We start from the raw sequence: 19,400 nt of genomic DNA, 5'->3' as shown, positions 1-19,400 counted from the left end.
TTTTTTTTTTTTTTTTTTTATAAAGGACTTGAAGGAAAGGGTGGTGCCTTGGGATCATTCTTTTGTGATCCACAAAACCATTCTGAAATTCTGACTTGGGAGGTGTTAAAACACTACCCAAGGTACTTGTTAGAGATGGCTGAGGCGGGCTTTTTTCAGGCCGGTTGTGATAGTTATAGGGACCTCCACGGTGGGGTCTGGGGGTGGGGGCAGTGGGAGGCAGAGAGGTGCCTCAACTCCAAACACAAGGAAAAGTGGGAATTCATAGCCAAAGAGCTGGCAGGGGCCGGTGGATGGAAATTCCTAAAAGGAAACAGGAGTAAGGCAACATTCTGGCTCAGCCCACCTAGCCCACCTTGCCGAGGCAGCCAGTCATCAGACATCACCTGGGGGTGGTGCAGGTGAGCGACCTGAACAGACTTGGAAGGTGATCAGATGTGGAGGGTGGGGCATTCTGGCAAAACTGACCAAGCGGGGTTCTTGCTAGAACTGGACCGTGTGGGGGAAGGCTCGAGGGGAGCCCAGGGTGGGAGGCTCAGATGAGCCCTTGAGACCAGGTCAGGGAGAAAGTGTGATCCCGCTGTCCTCTCCAGCCAGTCCCTCCCTGGCACCAAGTCATTGGAATCCAGTACTTTGGCCTCACGTAACTGCCAGGGGCAGCCTCCCTCTGCTTACCAGGATGAGGGGTGCAGCCAGCACGCTGGTGGCATTAGTGGGAGGGACCTTGGCTCCTGTAAAATACAGTGCCACCTGCGGGGGCCCTAAGGGCTGATCTTCGGCTAACCCTCGCTCCTTTTTTCCTTTTACTTCTCTGTGTTTTTCCCAGTAGGTCTGCCACACGTGTGCTGGGTTCCTTATCGAAGTCTAAATACCTACAGAAAAGCGCTCAGATCATAAACTATGAATTTATGAGCCAACGCGCCCATATTAATAAAAACAAAAACATCCTAGAAACTCCTTGTGCCCCCTTCCAACCCTGCTCCTTCTCCATCACACCCCGCCCCCCCCGCAAGGATAACCACGTATGTGATATGTTTTTATATTTGGGGAAAAAATACTTAAAATTTAACCAAAGTAAAAATACATTAGAGATGGGGGAAAAATTTCTTTAAGTAGGCTCCACCTCCAACGTGGGGCTTGAACTCACAACCCCAAGGTCAAGAATCGCAAACTCTACTGATGGAGCCAGCCAGGTGCCCCTGGAAAACTTTTAAGTCCAGTCTTTCTTATCTGCAAGGGCTTTACCAACTGGCGCAGATGTGGTAAGTGCTGGGAGGGTTCTAAACTGGGTTTGGCCTCGGGATGTTCCTAATGGAAAGCAGAGAGGAGGCAAAAGTCGGTAGTTACCAGCTCTGCTGATGGCCGGAGCTAATTCCAGGGTCACTTAGCACTGAGGCTCCCAAACAAGGCAGCACATTGGATCCCCCTGGGGATCTCCTAATGTGCAAATTTGGGAACCGATGACTCAGCATAAGAGGGGGGATCAGTAGCCTGTTTTCCAAGCAGGTTGGCAAACTCAAAGAACTTTCTGTAAATGCCACAGAAAACTTCTTGAAGGGCATCATGAATCATCACGCTCCCAGTGACTACTTCACGTTTGGGACTGAATCAGGCATAGTACAGACGTGATGCATACCATCACAGCCTCTCCCCACATCCTCCCAGACGCTGGGGTGGGAATGTGGGACTGGTGACGAAGCTGGCTGCCACCCAGGCTCCATGAGAAGGGGACCGGGGAGCTCTGGAGCTATTACAGTCGCTCCCACTAGGTGGTGTCGAAGCAGGGGCGCTCCTGAATAAAAAGTTCAATTAAATCTATTTCCCTGTTGAATGGCAATACAATTTTATAAATGCTTTTTCTTAATGTCTAATTGGTATTTAATCACCAGGGGACTCTATCCTCCCATGTGTGTCAGTGAGAGATAAAGTTACCTTCCCACCAGGAGGACTTAAGAACTTGACCCTGGTCAAGGGTCCGAAGCCTCGGATGCTTAGCTCTGAATTTCCCAGCCCCTTCCACCCGGCCACACTGTACTTGCTGCCATCAGTTAGTTTTCTAACAGCCTGACCATGTTTCTATAATGAGTGTTTTGGGGGCACCTGGGTGGCTCAGTGGGTGAACCATCTGCCTTCAGCTCAGGTCATGATCCTGGGGTCCTAGGATCAGGCCCTGAACTGGGCTCCTTGCTCAGCAAGGAGTCTGCTTCTCCCTCTCCCTCTGCTCCCCCCTCTCTCTCTCTTTCTTTTTTATTTTATTTTATTTTTTTTATTTTTATTTTTTTTATTTTTTTATTTTTTTTATTTTTTTATTTTTTTTATCTCTCTTTCACACACACACACTCTCTTTCTCTCAAATAAATAAATAAATAAATAAATCTTAAAAAATAGATATATATATAATGACTGCCTTGGAATAGCAGTTTGAAATTTATGGAGGATTAGAGAGGAGGGAGCAACTGTCAGGTGAGGAAGGGAGGTGCTGAAATGCTCTCATGCTTACGAGTTGGAACGAGGCATAAGCTGGAACTTGAACTTGTGTTGGCGTTTGACTTGTAGCTCTCCAGCAGCCAAGCTATCCCTGGTGTGAACCCTTCCTGGGCAATCACTAGAAAGACAATTAATTTTTCATCCAAGAGAGGAGCATATGTGTCTGAAAGCCCTGCCTCCCTGGGGAAGTGTTCCAGTTATCTGTGTCTGAATAATAAATCACCCAAAAACGTAATGGCTTGAAGCAATAATTTATTGGGTTCACCATAGGTTGATGAAGCTCAGATGGGTGATTCTCACTTGGGGAGTCATGTGGTTACGGGGGCAGTGGGCTAAATATCTGAGATGGCTGTCTCATGTGGTGACATTTGTGGCTGGCTGTCAGGGGGCCGGCAGCCGGGCCTATGGGCCAGAGCAGCTCCCTGTGGTCTCTCCATGCATCTGGCAGCTGGGTTACAACAGGGAATGTCTCAAGAGCAATCATTCCCAAGAGATCCAGGCAGAAACTACAAGGCTTCTCATGCCCCCCACCTCAGAAGTCCCAAAACCTCCCTTGTACCACATTTACTGCTCGAGTAAATCATTAAGTCCTGCCCAGATTCCAGGGGTGGGGATTAGGGCCCCTGCAGCATGGCCGTGAGGAGCATCATGAGCTCACAGAGAGAGAAGGAATTGACGGTGCCCATCTGGGCGGGTGTCGGTTACTTATTTCAGGAAGTAAGAACTGGTGCAACTTTATTTTTTTTTATTTTTTTTAACTTTATTTTTTTAAAGAATTTATTTAAAAACAAAACAAAAAAAAGAATTTATTTATTTATTTGACAGAGAGAGAGAGAGAGTGAGAGGTGGGGCTAGGGTCAAAGGGAGAAGCAGACTCACTGCTAAACGGGGAACCCTGACTTGGGGCTCGATCAGAGGACCCTGGGATCATGACCTGAGCCAAAGGCAGATGTCTAACTGACAGAGCCCCCCAGGGTCCCCGGAATTGGTGCAACTTTAGAGAACTGCTTTGCCCTTCAGGAAACTGGTATGTAGCTTAAGAATAGACTCCTTCAGGGCACCTGGCTGGCCCCGTCAGTGGAGCATGGGACTCTTGATCTTGGGGTTGTAAGTTCAAGCCCCACGTTGGGTGTAGAGATTACTTAGAACTAAAAATCCTTAAAAGGGGGCACCTGGCTGGCTCAGTCGGTGAAGCATCTGCCTTCAGCTCAGGTTGTGATCCCAGGGTCCTGGGATCGAGTCCCACATCAGGCTCCCTGCTCAACAGGGAGCCTGCTTCTCCCTCTCCCTCCACCCCTCCCCCTGCTTGTGCTCTCTCTCTCTCTCAAATAAATAAATTAAATCTTAAAAAAAAAACCTCTTTTTTTTTAAAGATTTTATTTATTTATTCATGGGAGACACAGAGAGGGAGAGAGAGAGAGAGGCAGAGACACAGGCAGAGGGAGAAGCAGGCTCCATGCTAGAAGCCTGACGTGGGACTCGATCCCGGGTCTCCAGGATCACACCCTGGGCCGAAGGCAGCACTAAACCGCTGAGCCACCAGGGCTGCCCAAGAAAAAAACTCTTAAAAAAAAGAGAGAGACTAGATCCTTCAAATATATTTTCAGAAACCCCAACCCTTGTTAATCAAGGCCCCGGCTTCCTTGGTCTTGGTGCTTTAACTGAAACCAGCTGTCTCTACATGACATTTATCCTTAAGCCCCTCTCTCTGCTGGAGGCCGCTGACTTTCCACTTCCTTCTTCATACAAGTGGTTAGCATTGATCAAGCTCTTGTATTTTGTGCCAGGAAGTGTGTGCTTTCACTAAGGAGCCACTTTCACTAAGGAAATGTGTCTTGTTGACCTGTACATGAGCAAAAGGTCTTATTTTTTCTAATAGCTACTACCCACCGTGCTCTGTCAAAATCCCCTTTCTCACTGGGCAGAAAGCGCCCCCTGAAGGCCCTCAGTCTCCCTTCTAAACATTTTTGGTTGTTAATCCAGCCCCACTTTGGTGTTTAAGACTTGTTCTTTTAAAAATCCAAACTTGGGGGGACGCCTGGGTGGCTCAGCGGCTGAGCGTCTGCCTTTGGCTCAGGGTGTGATCCCAGGATCCCAGGACCAAGTCCCACATCGGGTTCGCTGCAAGCAGCCTGCTTCTCCCTCTGCCTGTGTCTCTGCCTCTCTCTGTGTGTCTTTCATGGATAAATAAATAAACTCTTAAAAAAAAAAAGTCAAGCTTTTCTCAATTACCTCCATCCTTCCCCTACGCAGGCCACACCTGAGGCCCCAGTGTGAAGAAGCGGGGACATGTATGTCTCTAATACCGCTGCGTCCCCCTCTTCTGTGCTTACTTGTGTGAGCTTGAGGCAGAGAGGAGAGAGATGGAAACCAGGTATGTGCCCTCCGGTGAATGGCTGGTGGCTGTGATGTGGTTGTTTTGGGCTCTGGGCCTTCACTGTTGATCTAGCACATTCTCTTAGAGAATGTTCCCCATCCTCAGCGCTATTGACATTTTGGGGGCTGGATCATTCTTTGCCATGGGGGCCTGGCCTGTGCACAGTTTAGCAATATCCCTGTACCCTAGAAGCCAGTAGCTCCTCCCAGCTTTGCCCAAAAATGTCTGCAGGCATTGCCCAATGTCCCTTGGGGGCAAACGACCTGGTTGAGAACCACTGCTCCGGAGACGAGATGTGGACAACTGGGGGCCCCACAGGCCTGCCCACGAGACACTCTCTCCCAAAGGGCTCCCCTGAGTTACACATCCTTGCTCACCATTGTGTGACAATATGCAGAGCATTGCTGACCAGGAAGGCTCACCCGAGATTTGGGATCTAAGAGTTTTCATTGGGGTTTCATTGTGTAGGCACTTTAAGTTCTTGACCATCGATTGAATGAAATCTCCAGCCCCCTCTCTTCCCAGCAGGTTGAGCTCATATCACATGGTTTGTCATAAACACTTTGGGGGCCAGGCATGAATAGCCGACTTTCCGATCACTCGGGAAATTCCAAGGATCTAGAGGTGACCTCTTAGGACCCAGGGACAAAGGCCAGCCAAGTTCTTCATTACACACAGGGTTTACAGTGTCAGTGCTGAGTGACATCCCAGCTGGTCCTCTTCTGAACTTAAAATGTAAGATGCATTTTATTTTTGGCAGTGGGGTCTGGCAATTCTTGGAAAACGGGAGAGATCCCACCGGGCACCTCCCTCCATGTCGTCATACCCGCACCATCTCATAACCCTGGGGCAGGTGTTATCATGGTCAATGTTTTACAGATGAAGAAACACAGGGGGAACCTGGGTGGCTCAGTGGCTGAGCATTTATTTGGCTCAGGTGTGATCCCAGGGTCCTGGGATCAAGTCCCACATCGGGCTCCTCAAAGGGCATCTGCTTCTCCCTCTTCCTCTCTCTGTGTGTCTCTCATGAATAAATAAATAAAATAAGAAGAAGAAAAAGGAAGAAGAAGAAAGAAGAAGAAGAAGAAAAGAAGAAAGGAAGAAGAAGAAAGAAGAAGAAGAAGAAGAAGAAGAAGAAGAAGAAGAAGAAGAAGAAGAAGAAGAAGAAGAAGAAAACAACACAGGCATGGGATGAGGGACTGCCCCAGGTGAGCCAAGTGAACCAGCAGAACCAGGACTGAGTGCAGGTGTGTCGGACCCCAGAGCTGCCCCCTCACGGGCCCTGACTCCTGCCCTGACAGGCATAGCGTCCTCATCCCACCAACTCCCCACACAGCCTCCAAAACACCTGTCTTCCTCCTGCAAAGCCCTCCCTGCTCTGTGCTGTGGGGGTGAGAGGCTCCCCCTCTCCTCCTCCGGAACATCTCTGTCTCCACTCACAATCTTCCCAGCTCCCACTCCTACGTGAGAACACGTAGGACCTTGGGATCTGGGAACTGGATGCCTGCCACAACCTCTCTCTGGCCTAGGACATTCTGCAGCCTCAGCTGACCTCAGCCCCCACTCCCACGGCTGTGGCTGGACCACACACCTTCTCACGTGCTGAAGTCTATTGTGCCACCTGTCCCGCTTTTCTCCCTCCTCTGGCCACACTTTCATTCAGGCCTACCTTTAATTTTTATTTTCTTTTTAAAGATTTTATTTCTTTTAAGTAATCTCTACACTCAGTGTGGGGCTTGAACACACAACCCTGAGATCAAGAGGTGCATGGTCCACCGACTGAGCCAGCTGAGCGTCCCTAGGCCTATCTTTAAACCGTCTGCTAAGGGTCCCACTCCCTGGGCTTCGGGCAGCCCACCTGCCTCTCCCTCTAATCACTGTTACCAGGGGAGGTGGGGCCACTGCTTCCTGCCGTTCCCCTCTCCCTCCCCCCCCACCCTCCCCATGGTCAGCTTTCCCCCATTTTTGTCCTGCGATACCCATTTCACAATTCTCTGTACTCAGCTCTTTGTTAAAGGAACAAGCATTGGGGCCCCTGGGCGGCTCAGTTGGTTAAGCGTCCAACTCGGGCAGGTCGTGAGGTCGAACCCCAAGTTGGGCCCTGTGCGAGTCTCCTTGAGATTCGCTCTCTCCTTCTGACCCTCCCCCCATCTCAATCAATCAATCAAATCTAAAGCAATGAATGTGGTTTCTTTTCCCAACTGCCTCCTGACTAATAAATATGTATAAATATTTCCCACCTTCCTTCACTAAGTAGCTCATACATGCCAGACCCTCTTCTAATTGCCTAATAGGTATTAACAAGCGTACCCCTCACAAAACCCTTCTAGGTCGGAATTATTAATAATTTTTTAAAAGATTTTATTTATTAAAAAAAAGATTGTATTTATTTATTCATGAGAGAGAGACAGAGGCAGAGGGAGAAGCAGGCTCCCTGCGTGGAGCCCGATGTGGGACTCAATCCCAGGACCCCAGGATCACACCCTGAGCCGAAGCCACCCAGGAACTCCCCTAGGCAAGAATTATTATTACCCCTGCTGTATAGGAGAACAATGGAGACAAAGGAAGACATAATTATTTACTCAAAGTCACAAAGCCGGTAAGAGTCGGCTCCCAGAGTCTGGCTCCCAGGACGATGCCCATTCTGTGCAACCTGCAGCCTCTGGGAGAGTCTCTGGGGCAGTAAAAGACTGTTTGTCCCTCCCTCCCCAGTATGTCCCAGTTTATGAATGGGCCACAGCTATTGTTGGACGTTTGTACTGTTTGGGGGTCTCTGCTGATAGAGCCTAGACCCACTGGAACATGGAATGTGCCAGGCACCTTGTGACTCAGTTATTTGGTCCATGATGCGTTATAACCTGTGTCCTTAATGTTCATCTCCCACCTTCTCAGGCTCCTCTGCCCATGGCTTTTTTTCTCCCTTGGACTTTCTCTCTGACCCCACCTGGCCAGCTGCTAGAAATCTGGTGATATAGGCAAGGGGTCACCTCTCATTTGGCAGGAGCTTCTGCAGAAGCTCCAGAAGGCACTAGAAAGCGCCAGAAGGTTTCTCCTTGAACCAAAGTCTTCAGCAATGTATGGATATCTGTGAGACCCTGTAAGGCCTCCAAAGAGTTACTGAAAACCCAGGATGGGTGGGTTCTGTCCTAGGGAGGACTCCTCACTGTAACTCCATTTCAGGTTTTCCAGCGGCCATCCCAGCAGCTGCTCCCTACCACTGTCCTTGCTCAAGTTGGGAAGGGTCACTCCCTGCGTGCTTGGCTCGATCTGCTCTGTATTTTGCTCTTGCCCCCAGCATGGTTTCTGGTGTCCTGTAGAGAGAATCAGCTCCAAGATCCAAGTTGGTATTATTTTTAGAAATAAAGATCATTCCGTCTCAGCTTGCTGAGGCCTGTTCGGAGAGAGAAAGCAGAGAGAGGCTTCATGTTTTTCCAAAGTTCAAGTCGGAGTGGTGCAACGTGGAGGCAAAATTCCTGAACCATTGCCTGAAATGTTCTCTTTTGTTGCAAAGATGACCTTGCCTTGCAAATAATTCACCCATCGGGGGACAAGGCTGAGCAATCCTAAACACACCTCTCTTTGTCTCATTCAGACCATTCTTGGACAACTCTTCCCGCCCAATCTGAACCCGTCCCCCCTTCATCTTCACGTTTTTGGAACAGAGGGGGATGTGTTCCCACTGTGCATGCAGAACGGCGGTGCATCTAACAGCGGTGTCATTGTTTTTAGACTCGAAGGCTGGAATTAGGTTGAATATTGGAAAATGTCACCTTGTGCTGAGCAGAGCTGCTTTCTTCTTGCAGGAAACCCTCACTGGCTCACTCGGCAGGTCCGGAGCTTCCACCATCAGCCGGGTCTTACAGAGAAACAAAAAACCTGACACTGGTCAAGTGAAGTCTCACTTCAAACATTGAAGAGGACATTCTTTAGAAAGGGAACTGAGAGGGGACTCCCAGGTGGCGCAGTCGGTTAAACACCCGACCCTTGATTTCAGGTCAGGTCATGATGTCAGGTTGGGGGCTCGAGCCCCATGGCGGGTTCTGTACTCCGTGTGGAGCCTAAGATTTTCTCTCTCTCTGCCTGCCCCCCACCCCTGGCTCACTCTCTCTCTCTAAAAAGAAAAAAAAAAGGGGATCCCTGGGTGGCGCAGCGGTTTGGCGCCTGCCTTTGGCCCAGGGCGCGATCCTGGAGACCCGGGATCGAATCCCACATCGGGCTCCCGGTGCATGGAGCCTGCTTCTCCCTCTGCCTGTGTCTCTGCCTCTCTCTCTCTCTCTCTCTCTCTGTGACTATCATAAATAAAAATTTAAAAAAAATTTTAAAAAAAAGAAAAAAAAAAGAGAGAGAGAGAGATCCTTTCTCCTAATCTCAGACCCTGTATCACTCAGAGTCCTCCAGAGAAACAGAACCAACATTATACATAAGATAAACATTCAATCCATATGTCATTGTATGTATATGGACATCCAAAACCTCATGGGGCAAGGCTGGCAGACGGAGACTGAGGGCAGAGATGCAGTCTGAGTCCAGAGACTGTCCGCTAGCAGAAGTCCCTCTTGCTCCAGGAGGTCAGTCTCTGTTCTATTCAGGCCTTCAGCTGATTACATCCGGCCCACCCACATTACAAAAGTAATTTACTCAAAATCCACCAATTTAAGTGTTAATCTGGGGACACCTGGGTGGCTCAGTGGTTGAGCACCTGCTTTTGGCTCAGGTCATGATCCCAGGATCCTGGGATGGAGTCCTGCCTCAGGCTCCGTGCAGGGAGCCTGCCTCTCTCTCTCTGTCTCTCATGAATAAATAAATAAAATCTTTTTTTAAAAAATGTTAATCTGATCCAAAAAATACCTTCATTTGGGGCACCTGGCTGGCTCAGTTAGTGGAGCGTGTGACTCTTGATCTCGGAGTTATGAGTTTGAGCCACCTGCAGGGTGTAGATTACTTAAAATAAAATCTTAAAAAAAAAGAAAAGTCTTGGGATGCCTGGGTGGCTCAGCGGTTGAGCGTCTGTCTGCCTTTGGCTCAGATCCTGGGATCGAGTCCCATGTTGGGCTCCCTGCATGGAGCCTGCTTCTCCCTCGGCCTGTGTCTCTGCTTCTCTCTCTCTCATGAATAAATAAATAAAATCTTTAAAAAAAAAAAAAAGTCTTCACAGAACTATCTAGAATGATGTCTGACCAAATACTTGGGCACCACGGCCCAGCCTAGTGGATGCATCAAATGAACCATGGTAGACTCCTAGGAATTTGCACAAGGGAAAGAGAAATGAGCAGAAGCTTCGTGCGTAAGCTTGAGGTGGCCCAGCAGCAGGCACCAGGACAAGAGTGTGTGGCGGGGTTTGTGTGGGAAGGGAAACCAGGGAGCAGCAAGAGGGGAGACCTGCAGAGGAGGAAGATGGCACAGTGGGGACCCTGTGACTCAGGTTATGGCCTAGGTGGGGGGCCCTCAGAGCTGTCCCAAGGGAGCGGGCACTCCCTGGCTCTTCTAGGCTGCCCTGCGACCCTCTGGGCCTTGGGCACTGCAGTTCTAAGGCCCCAGTTGCCTGAGCAGCGACGCTGCCCGGGGTGGGGCAGTGCTTGACAGAGCTGCTATGAAACCCGGGGGACATGTGTCAGCTCTCACTTCGTCTCCACAAAATCTTTTCGTCTCCACAGATCTTTTTTTTTCTTAACTAAGCAGGCACCATACATAGTATGGAGCCCAATGCAGGGCTCGAACTCACAGCCCTGAGATTCTGAGTCAGACGCTCAACCCTCCACCGACTGAGCCACCCAGGGACCCCCACATGGATCATTCGTAAATCAGGTTTCCTTGCCGAGTTGTTCAAGCCACATTATATGTCAGCATCTCCCCAGTCATGGGTGATTCTTTAAGAAGCCAACTTTTTTTTTTTTTAAGATTTTATTTATTTATTCATGAGAGATACAGAGAAAGAGGCAGAGACACAGTCAGAGGGAGAAGCAGGCTCCTTGTGGGGAATCCGATAGGGACTCGATCCCAGGACCCTGGAATCACGCCTTGAGCCGAAGGCAGATCTCAACCGCTGAGCCCCCCAAGTGCCCCACTTCTCACTTTCCTGTGGCTAAATGGAGTAGCTGCTCTTCAGATCTGGGTTCTCTCTTGGGCATCGAGAAGCAGGCTGCTCTGCCGCTTCACTCCTCTCAGGGAAGCCCCAAAAAGCTGCCACAGGGTCATCGGCCCCGGAAGCCACACATGATGGGTACTGCGGAGTGATCTGAGCACCCCTGCTCCTCAGGAGGAGGACGTCGCTACCTGGGAAATAGGGGACGATGAACCAGACCATGGCCAAGACTGCCTGCCAGATGTGATGCTGAGGCATGACCCCTACCAGGGCCCGGGCCAGACCATCAGCCACCATGGGGCATCCTGGAATCACTGCAAAGCCCAGGGAGTGCTGAGAGATGGGTCCCCTAGGGGCCTGGCTCTCCCCTTCCTATTCCTGCAATTTACCCTCAGCCTTAACTAAGAAAGACTCAGGCAGGGGCGCCTGGGGCGCTCAGTCAGTTAAGCATCTGCCTTCGGCTCAGGTCATGATCTCAGGCTCAGTCATGATCTCAGGGTCCTGAGATCGAGTCCCGGGTCATGCACCTTGCTCAGCAAGGGACCTGCTTCTTCCTCTCCCTCTGCACTGCCTGACTCATGCTCTTTCTGTCTAATAAATAAATAAAACCTTAAAAAAAAAGGCACAGGCAAACTGTTTCAATACAAAGGGCCAAACAGGAGAGTAGGAGAGTAAGGGAAAGAGGAGCTTGTTAGTCAGGGTCCATGTAGAGGAAGAGCAACCACTCAGATGTTCAAAATAGAGGGAATTTCGTGTAGCTGACAGGTGACACAGATGCGGGAAGGTGCTGAGAAGCCAACCCTGGGGTAGGGAGGCCACCTGGTGCAGAGCAACAGTGGTGGGGATGAGGGACAGAGCCCTGGCAGGAGTCACAGGATCACTGCAAAAGCATGGAAGTCACACCTGCAGCCAATGCTGAGGACACCTGCGTAGGAGCAGAGAGGCACCCACCGCTTCTTCCCTCCCTCCACCTCCAATCCTGCTAATACCTCCCACCAGCCAAAGTGGTGCAAGCTAGCCTAAGGCCCTGGACCCCCTACTGAGGATGGGGTCAAGAGGCCAGGACCAGCTAAGGAAAGGAAAAGCCGAAGCAGAGTTCTCAAGCAGGAGAAGGAGCTTTCCAGTTGGGTGATCCTGGGGACAGACCCTCTATGGCCAAATGTCATGTCCAAAGACAGTCAGGACTTTGGGTCCACCCACAAAAGAGAAGCTGGTATCATGCTCATGCCTCCACTGAACAAAAGCTGGCAGATATGTACATGCAAAACCCCTGATATATATATGGCACCAGAGGGGCACCTGGGTGGCTCGGTGGTTGAGCATCTGTCTTTGGCTCAGGTTGTGATCCCAGGGTCCTAGGATCAAGTCCTGCATCGGGTTCCCCGCAGGGAGCCTGCTTCTCCCTCTGCCTATGTCTCTGCCTCTCTGTATCTCTCATAAATAAATAAATAAAAATATTTTAAATATATATATATTATATATTATATATATATATGGCAACATGGCACTAGAGAGCACCCAGGGAAAAATAGGCTTGAGAGCTGTGATCCGTACAGAGAACAAAGTCACTGAAGTTAAGTTTTCCAGCCGCCCAGGCTTTTCCCTGAAGGTGTCTTCGTGTCCACCCTGGGCGCTGGGACCAGTCAAGTCCAAGCAGAAAGTAGCAGTTTTAACTACAGAGACAGCTGTCAGCATCTGAGCCGCCAAAGTGACTGGGACTTTAGGGAGCAAATTCCTGGAGAGGTCAGAACTGCACAAATCCGTGAACAAATCATTTTCCAGTTGCTGATCGACTCCTAAACAGGGCACATCCCCTGGCTGGGCTCCGAGTAACCCAGCAGAGAACAATGCGAGGACCAGGGACAGGGTGGAAAGGTCTATGGAATGTGGCAGGGAGTCCCAGAAGAAGACAGAATGAGACAGAAGCGATCTTTGAAGAGACTTGGCCAAGAATTTTCAAATCTGAGAAAAGACACCAAATCATAGGCTTCAGAAACTCAGTGCACTTCAACAGAATAAATCCTGGGAGGCCTCTCACCAAATGGGATTACATGAGAAGCCAATAATGGATCACAAGAAATTTCCCCAAGTTTGAAAATCAAGCAACACATCTCTACAAACGGAAAAAGAAAAAAAATCATAGTGACAGTTACAGAGATTCTCAGCTACGAGAAACCACGAAACCAAGCTATTTTTAACAAATGGCAAACTGTTCAGAAAGCCACACATCCAGAGTGTGGCCCAAGGTGGGAAGGCAGGAGATGGGCCTGGAGACGGGCCAGATCAGGAGTTTGGGCTTGTAGGCAGTGGGGAGGCCCGGAGGCCTTTAACCAGGGGATCTGGGGCACGGATGGGATGGGTGGGCTCAAAATACCAGAGAAGAAGGACAGAGGAGACAGGAGCCCTGAATAAGAGACCAACAGCTATTAGCCATTATCACCCACAGTGTCCACAAATACATGTTGAGCACCTACTACGAGCCAGGCCCTGGGATAAGCACTAGGGGTACCTTCTCCCAGACATCTTTGGGAGCCACACTGATGCCACATTAATTATTCATGTAGAAAATAAAGTGTGTGTGCAGGGTGCACCTGGTAGGCTCAGTTGGTGGAGCGTACGACTTTTGATCTTGGGGTTGTGAGCTCGAGCCCCATGTGAGGCATAGAGATTCTTTATTTCTTATTTATTTATTTATTTGTTTGTTTGTTTTAAAGATTTTATTTATTTATTCATGAGAGACACACAGAGAGAGGCAGAGACACAGGCAGAGGGAGAAGCCATCCCAGGACCCTGGGGTCACAACCTGAGCCAAAGGCAGACACTCAACCACTGAGCCACTCAGGTGCCCCTATTTTATTTTTTTAAAAAGAGAGAGTGCGAGCAGGCACATGGTGGGGGCTGCAGGGCCAGGAGAGGGAGAGAGAATCTTAAGCAGGATGCCGGACGCAGGGCACCCTCTCACCACTCTGAGATCATGACTGCAGCTGAAATCAAGTGTCAGATGCTTAACTGACTGAGCCACCCAGGCATCTTGAGATTACTTTAAAAAAAAAAAAAAAAGAAAGAAAGAAAGAAAAAGAAAACAATCAGGTGGGCAGCTGCCTGGGCAGCTCAGCCAGTTGGGCGTCTGCCTTCAGCTGGAGTCATGATCCCAGGGTCCTGGGATTGAGCCCCATGTGGGGCTGGCTCCCTGCTCAGTGGGGAGCCTGCTTCTCCCCCTTCTTCTTCCCCTCCCCCCTGCTTATGCTGTCTCTTGATATCTTTTTCTCTCTCTTTAATAAATAAACAAATAGATAGATACATAAATAAATAAACAAATAAATAAATAAAATCTTTTATAAAAGAAAATAATCTGGGGAAAACTTTCAACAGTGTAATCCAAATGTTCATCTGTTTTTTCAAATGTTCATTATTTAAAAAGATTCTATTTATTCATGAGAGACACAGAGAGAGGCAGAGGGAGAAGCAGGCTCCCTACGGGGAGCCTGATGTGGGATTCGATCCCGGGACTCCAGGATCATGCCCTGGGCCAAAGACAGATGCTCAACCGCTGAGCCACCCGGGCGTCCCTGAGACAGAATCTCAAGCGACTCCCCACTGAGCACGGAGCCCAACACAAGGCTTGATCTCATGACCCTGAGATCACAGCCAAGCAGAAATCAAGAGCCACTTAACCAACTGAGCCACCCAGGTGCCCCCAAATGTTCATTTTTCATGAAGCATCGCATTAAAACAGAACATGGCTCTGTTGTTCCTGATCCAAAGCTGAGATTAACCACCCAGCCTGAGGGCGCTTCTGGTGACAGTGGGTGCTCAAATCCTGGCTTCATCCTGGGACCGTCTGGGAACCGGCTGTATTTGGGGACGGTAAGGTGGCTCCCAAAAGGTTATCCCATATTCATCTTTCACGGCCCTTCCTCCCTATCTTATCAGTGGAGGGATAAGGGAAGTTCATAGGAACTTTGACTTTGGGGCCTTGTGCGGGTGAGAGCTTCCAATTTTACATTTTGTGATTTCTTATCAGAGACTCATGTAGTCGAGAAGGACTGACCACACCGGATGGATCTAGTCCAGAGATAGGGATGCAAGGGCGAGCAGAGTCTGTCCCTGCCTCTCCGAGTTAAGTCTGGCGGGAGATAAACAATCACCCAACCAGTGGGGTCCAGTTGGGGACAGGCTAAGCTGCTCCAAAAGAAAGCCCCCAGCATCCAGTGCTTTAAGTAAGGTACAAGCCGATCTCTACCTTACCTGCATGTGTAACAGAGCAGAGGTGGGTGGTCTAGGGCTGGCAGGTCCTCTGCTTCCAGAGCTCGGCCAGCGACTCATGTGGTGAGTTGGCTCCTGCATCCTCAGCATGTGGCCTCCACCTCTGGATCCACAGCGGATGTTCCAGTGGTTGTCATTTCCTGACAGTGGGCGACCTGGGGGAGGAGATGCCTGGGCACTGTACAGGTCACCTCTGTTCTCACTCGACTGGCCAAATGTGGTCACGAGGCTATATCAGCTGCAAGGAAAGCTGGGGCAGGACCCTAGCTGGGCTGGTTCTATCACTAAAAAGAAGAAAGGAGAAAGGATACAGGGTTCCGACTGGAGGTCTTTACAAAATATAAATTTGCAAGTGTGACCAATGTATGAGAGAGAAGAACATATTGCTGGGAAAGGCAATAGCAGGGGCCTCGGATCCAGTCAGAGAGGTCTGAGAAGGCTCTTCAGGGCCAACGATGAGTATGAGCAGAGTGGGCGGTAGGAGTGGTGAGAATAGCACATGCAAAAGCCCTGTGGCAGCAGGGGACGGGGTGAGTGAAGAACTACATGAAACCAAAAAAAAAAAAAAGAACTACATGAAACCAGTCAGGGTGATGCCAATGGAAGAATAAAAGGATAAAGCTGAAGACACAGGGATGGGCGAGATCACAAGGCAGACCTTACAGCACTTGTGTCAAGAAGGTTTGTCTTTAATTTTAAAAGTGACAGGCAGCCACTGATCAGTTTGGAGGGGAGTCACCATCACGTCCGTAAATGTAAGTCTCCCTCCGGCTTATGTGGAGAATGGATTACTAAGTATTTTCCAAGTTTTTTTTTGTTGTTGTTGTTTTTTGGTTTTTTTTTTTTAGTATTTTTTATTTTATTTTATTTGTTTATTCATGAGAAACACAGAGAGAGGCAGAGACACAGGCAGAGGGAGAAGCAGGCTCCCTGCGGAAGCGGGGAGCCTAAAGTGGGACTTGATCCAGGACCCCAGGATCATGCCCTGAGCCGAAGGTAGATGCCCAACCACTGAGCCACCCAGGCATCCCATTTTTTTTAAAGATTTATTTTATGTATTTGTCAGAGAGAGACAGAGAGAGAGAGACAGAGAGAGCACAAGCAAGCAGAGCCCCACGCAGAGGGAGAGGGAGGAGCAGGCTCCCCGCTGAGCAGGGAGCCCGACATGGGACTTGATCCCAGGACCCTGAGATCATGACCTGAGCCAAAGGCAGATGCTTAACCTACTGAGCCACTAGTTTCCAAGTTGTTGAATGAGGAGCGTCCAAAGCATAGACTCCAATCTATCAGGTGATTCTCACGACAAGTTAAGTGAAGGAGGTCCTGGATGAGAAAGAGATCACGGTGGAGGAACCCACAGGGAGGCCCTGCTGACCCAAGACAGACCTGTGGCGGGTGAAGGGGCTGGGAGGGATGCTACAGGTCTTTGGAAGGTAGAAAAGACGAAGCTTGTTACCCCTCTCCAGAACCCCCTTCCTCTGCTCTCCTCTTTGTTGTTGTTGGTGGTGGTGGTTGGTTAGTTTTTTTGCCTTCTGCAGTAGGCACACTAACAGCCCCCAAAGATGCTAACATCCCATTCCCTAGAACCCGTGAATAGATTACTTTATATGGTAATGGAGACTTCACAGATGTGAAGTTAACGTCCCTGAGAGGGAAGATTGTACTGCATGTCCTCAGCACCTGGGTGGTTCAGTGATCAGGTGTCTGCCTTCAGCTCAGGTCGTGATCCCGGGGTCCTGGGATCAAGTCCCGCGTCGGGCACCCCGCCTTGAGCCTGCTTCTCCCTCTGCCTGTGTCTCTGCCTCTCTTGTGTCTCTCATGAATAAATAAATACAGCTTTATACTGCATATCCCATTGGGTCCGATGAATTTACAAGGGTCCTTATCAGAGGGAGGCCGGGGTGTCAGAGTGGGGAAGTGATGGGGGAACAGGGCTGGCTGAGGACAAAGCACGAGCCTAGGGCAGCACATCGACAAGTCCGTGAAACAGGCAGAGGGACCTTCCTCTAGGGACCAACTGCCTCGATGTTCATACTTTGCTGAGGGCGAAAGGCAATCGTAGCCCAACTCCCAGGATCCTGTGAATCTACTTTAACATATAAAAATTCCTTTAGAAATTTCCTTTATCTCTAAACCCCCAAGGTACGTGTTGGCGATCACCCCCCAGGCACATGACCCACTGATGTACATCTGAAGGTCTCATGACTCAGGTTTTATTAGGCGGTAATGAGTGACCTTTTCCCAACATTAGCCAGACCCACCCCCCAAGTCCTGGGAACCTTGCTTCCAAGATTCCTTAGAGACTTGCGCTCTCCCTAAACACCCCCCCCCCCAGCTCCCAGAGATATAATCAGCCACCCCTCACAGGCCCCGGGCAGCCACTCTTCCCCACGGGGCCTGTCCCTGGGCTTTCATAAAACAACCATTTTGCACCAAAGACGTCTCAAGAATTCTTTCTTGGTCATCAGCTCTGGACCTCGTCCCCCCAAACCTCACTTATATTCCGAAACTTCATCAGAAGGCTAGGACGATGGAAGCACAGGTGAGAGAGAGAGACATTTGAAGATGCTATGCTGCTGGTTTTGAAGAGGGGGGCCAGGAGCAATGAATGCATGTAGCCTCTAGAAAGTGGAAAAGACAAGGAAACAGATTCTCCCCCAGAACCTCCAGAAGGAATGCAGCCCTGCCAACACCTTGATTTTAGGATTTATGACCTTCCAGAACTGGAAGGTCATAAATTTCTGTTGTTTTAGGCCACTATGTCTGTGGTACTTTGTTACTGCAGCAAGAGGAAAAAAATACACCTGCTACCATACTCCATAATTATTCACTTACTGTGTTTGTTCATTTTTTTAAATTTATTTATTTATGGTAGTCACACAGAGAAAGAGAGAGAGGCAGAGACACAAGCAGAGAGAGAAGCAGGCTCTATGCACCGGGAGCCCAACGTGGGATTCGATCCCGGGTCTCCAGGATCGCGCCCTGGGCCAAAGGCAGGTGTCAAACCGCTGCGCCACCCAGAGATCCCTGTTTGTTCATTTTTTAAATCTCTCTTCCCTTGGTAGATTGTACTCCTCCAGGGTAGGAGTTTTTGTCTTTTTTTTTTTTTTTTTTTAACTAAAGTATCTGAAATACCTAACACAGGCCTGGCAAATAGCAGGTGCTGAGTAAATGTTAACCTATGGATAAGTGGATAGATGTAGAAAGGGAGGGAAAGAGAAGAGTAAAAGCTGACTTCTGGGATTTATCGGCTGGGAATCTTCTGGTCATGTTGACTTAAAAGGGAATAGAGGTGGTACAGTTCCAGGAGATCTGAGAAAACGAACACAGTACAGGGGATCTGGGGGATACAGATAGGAAAATGTGAAGGGAAGTGGTTTCCTTTTGTTTTAGAAGGGAATTAAGGCTTGGGACGCCGGGCGGGCTCCGTCACTAGAGCATGTGGCTCTTGATGTCAGGTTGTGAGTTTGAGCCCCACGTTTGGTGTAATTACTTAAGAATAAAATCTCGAGGGATCCCTGGGTGGCGCAGCGGTTTGGCGCCTGCCTTTGGCCCAAGGGGCGATCCTGGAGACCCAGGATCGAATCCCACGTCGGGCTCCCAGTGCATGGAGCCTGCTTCTCCCTCTGCCTCTGTGTGTGTATCATGAATAAATAAATCTTAAAAAAAAATAAAAAGTAAATATTACAAATAAATAAAGATCTAAAAAAAAAAGAATAAAATCTAAAAAAAAAAAAAGGGTGACAAGGCTTATGGTTAAGTAATTTGGGGGCGCCCGGGTGACTCAGTCCGTTAAGCATCTGACTCGCTTTTGGCTCAAGCCAGGATCTCAGGGTTGTGGGATGGAGCCCCTCTGCAGCCTCCTACTCAGCTTCAGTCTGCCTGAGGTCTTTCCTTCTCCTTCTGCCTCTCGCCACCCCTCTCCACTCAGGTCTTCTCTCTCTAAAATAAATAAATAAAATCTTTTAAAAAATAAAATAAATTAAAAATAATTTGACCTAGGCTATTTAACTTATGTGCTTTAAAAAATATATATTTTATGGGTAGGCGGGGCAAGTAATTCTGGAAAGCCAGAAGCAGAAGGTGGATCAGGCTGCTGCGGGTGGGGGTGGGGAATGGAGGAAATGGGGGGGGGGGATGGGGGAGATGGGGGGGGCAGGGTTTTGAACTTTAGGATCATCAGCCTCC

At 49.3% G+C, this 19,400-nt stretch overlaps 2 long non-coding RNA genes across 2 annotated transcripts; one reads left to right on the top strand and one right to left on the bottom strand.

Annotated features, from left to right (window-relative positions):
* Positions 1-237: 237 nt before the first annotated feature.
* Positions 238-10,637, top strand: LOC129503316 (uncharacterized). Its single transcript, XR_008663153.1, has 3 exons — positions 238-1,022; positions 4,741-4,861; positions 8,668-10,637. It is a non-coding gene; the product is annotated as an uncharacterized LOC129503316 (long non-coding RNA).
* On the bottom strand, positions 7,264-15,746 carry LOC129503311 (uncharacterized). Its single transcript, XR_008663151.1, has 3 exons — positions 15,195-15,746; positions 8,635-8,720; positions 7,264-8,255 (listed from the first exon to the last, which is right to left on the bottom strand). It is a non-coding gene; the product is annotated as an uncharacterized LOC129503311 (long non-coding RNA).
* Positions 15,747-19,400: the final 3,654 nt, after the last annotated feature.

Source organism: Nyctereutes procyonoides, unplaced genomic scaffold (genome assembly GCF_905146905.1).
Source record: "Nyctereutes procyonoides isolate TBG_1078 unplaced genomic scaffold, NYPRO_anot_genome, whole genome shotgun sequence".
Classification (NCBI taxonomy): domain Eukaryota; kingdom Metazoa; phylum Chordata; class Mammalia; order Carnivora; family Canidae; genus Nyctereutes; species Nyctereutes procyonoides.
The sequence above is the reverse complement of the archived record's forward strand: the minus strand, read 5'-3'. Positions and strand labels throughout refer to the sequence as shown.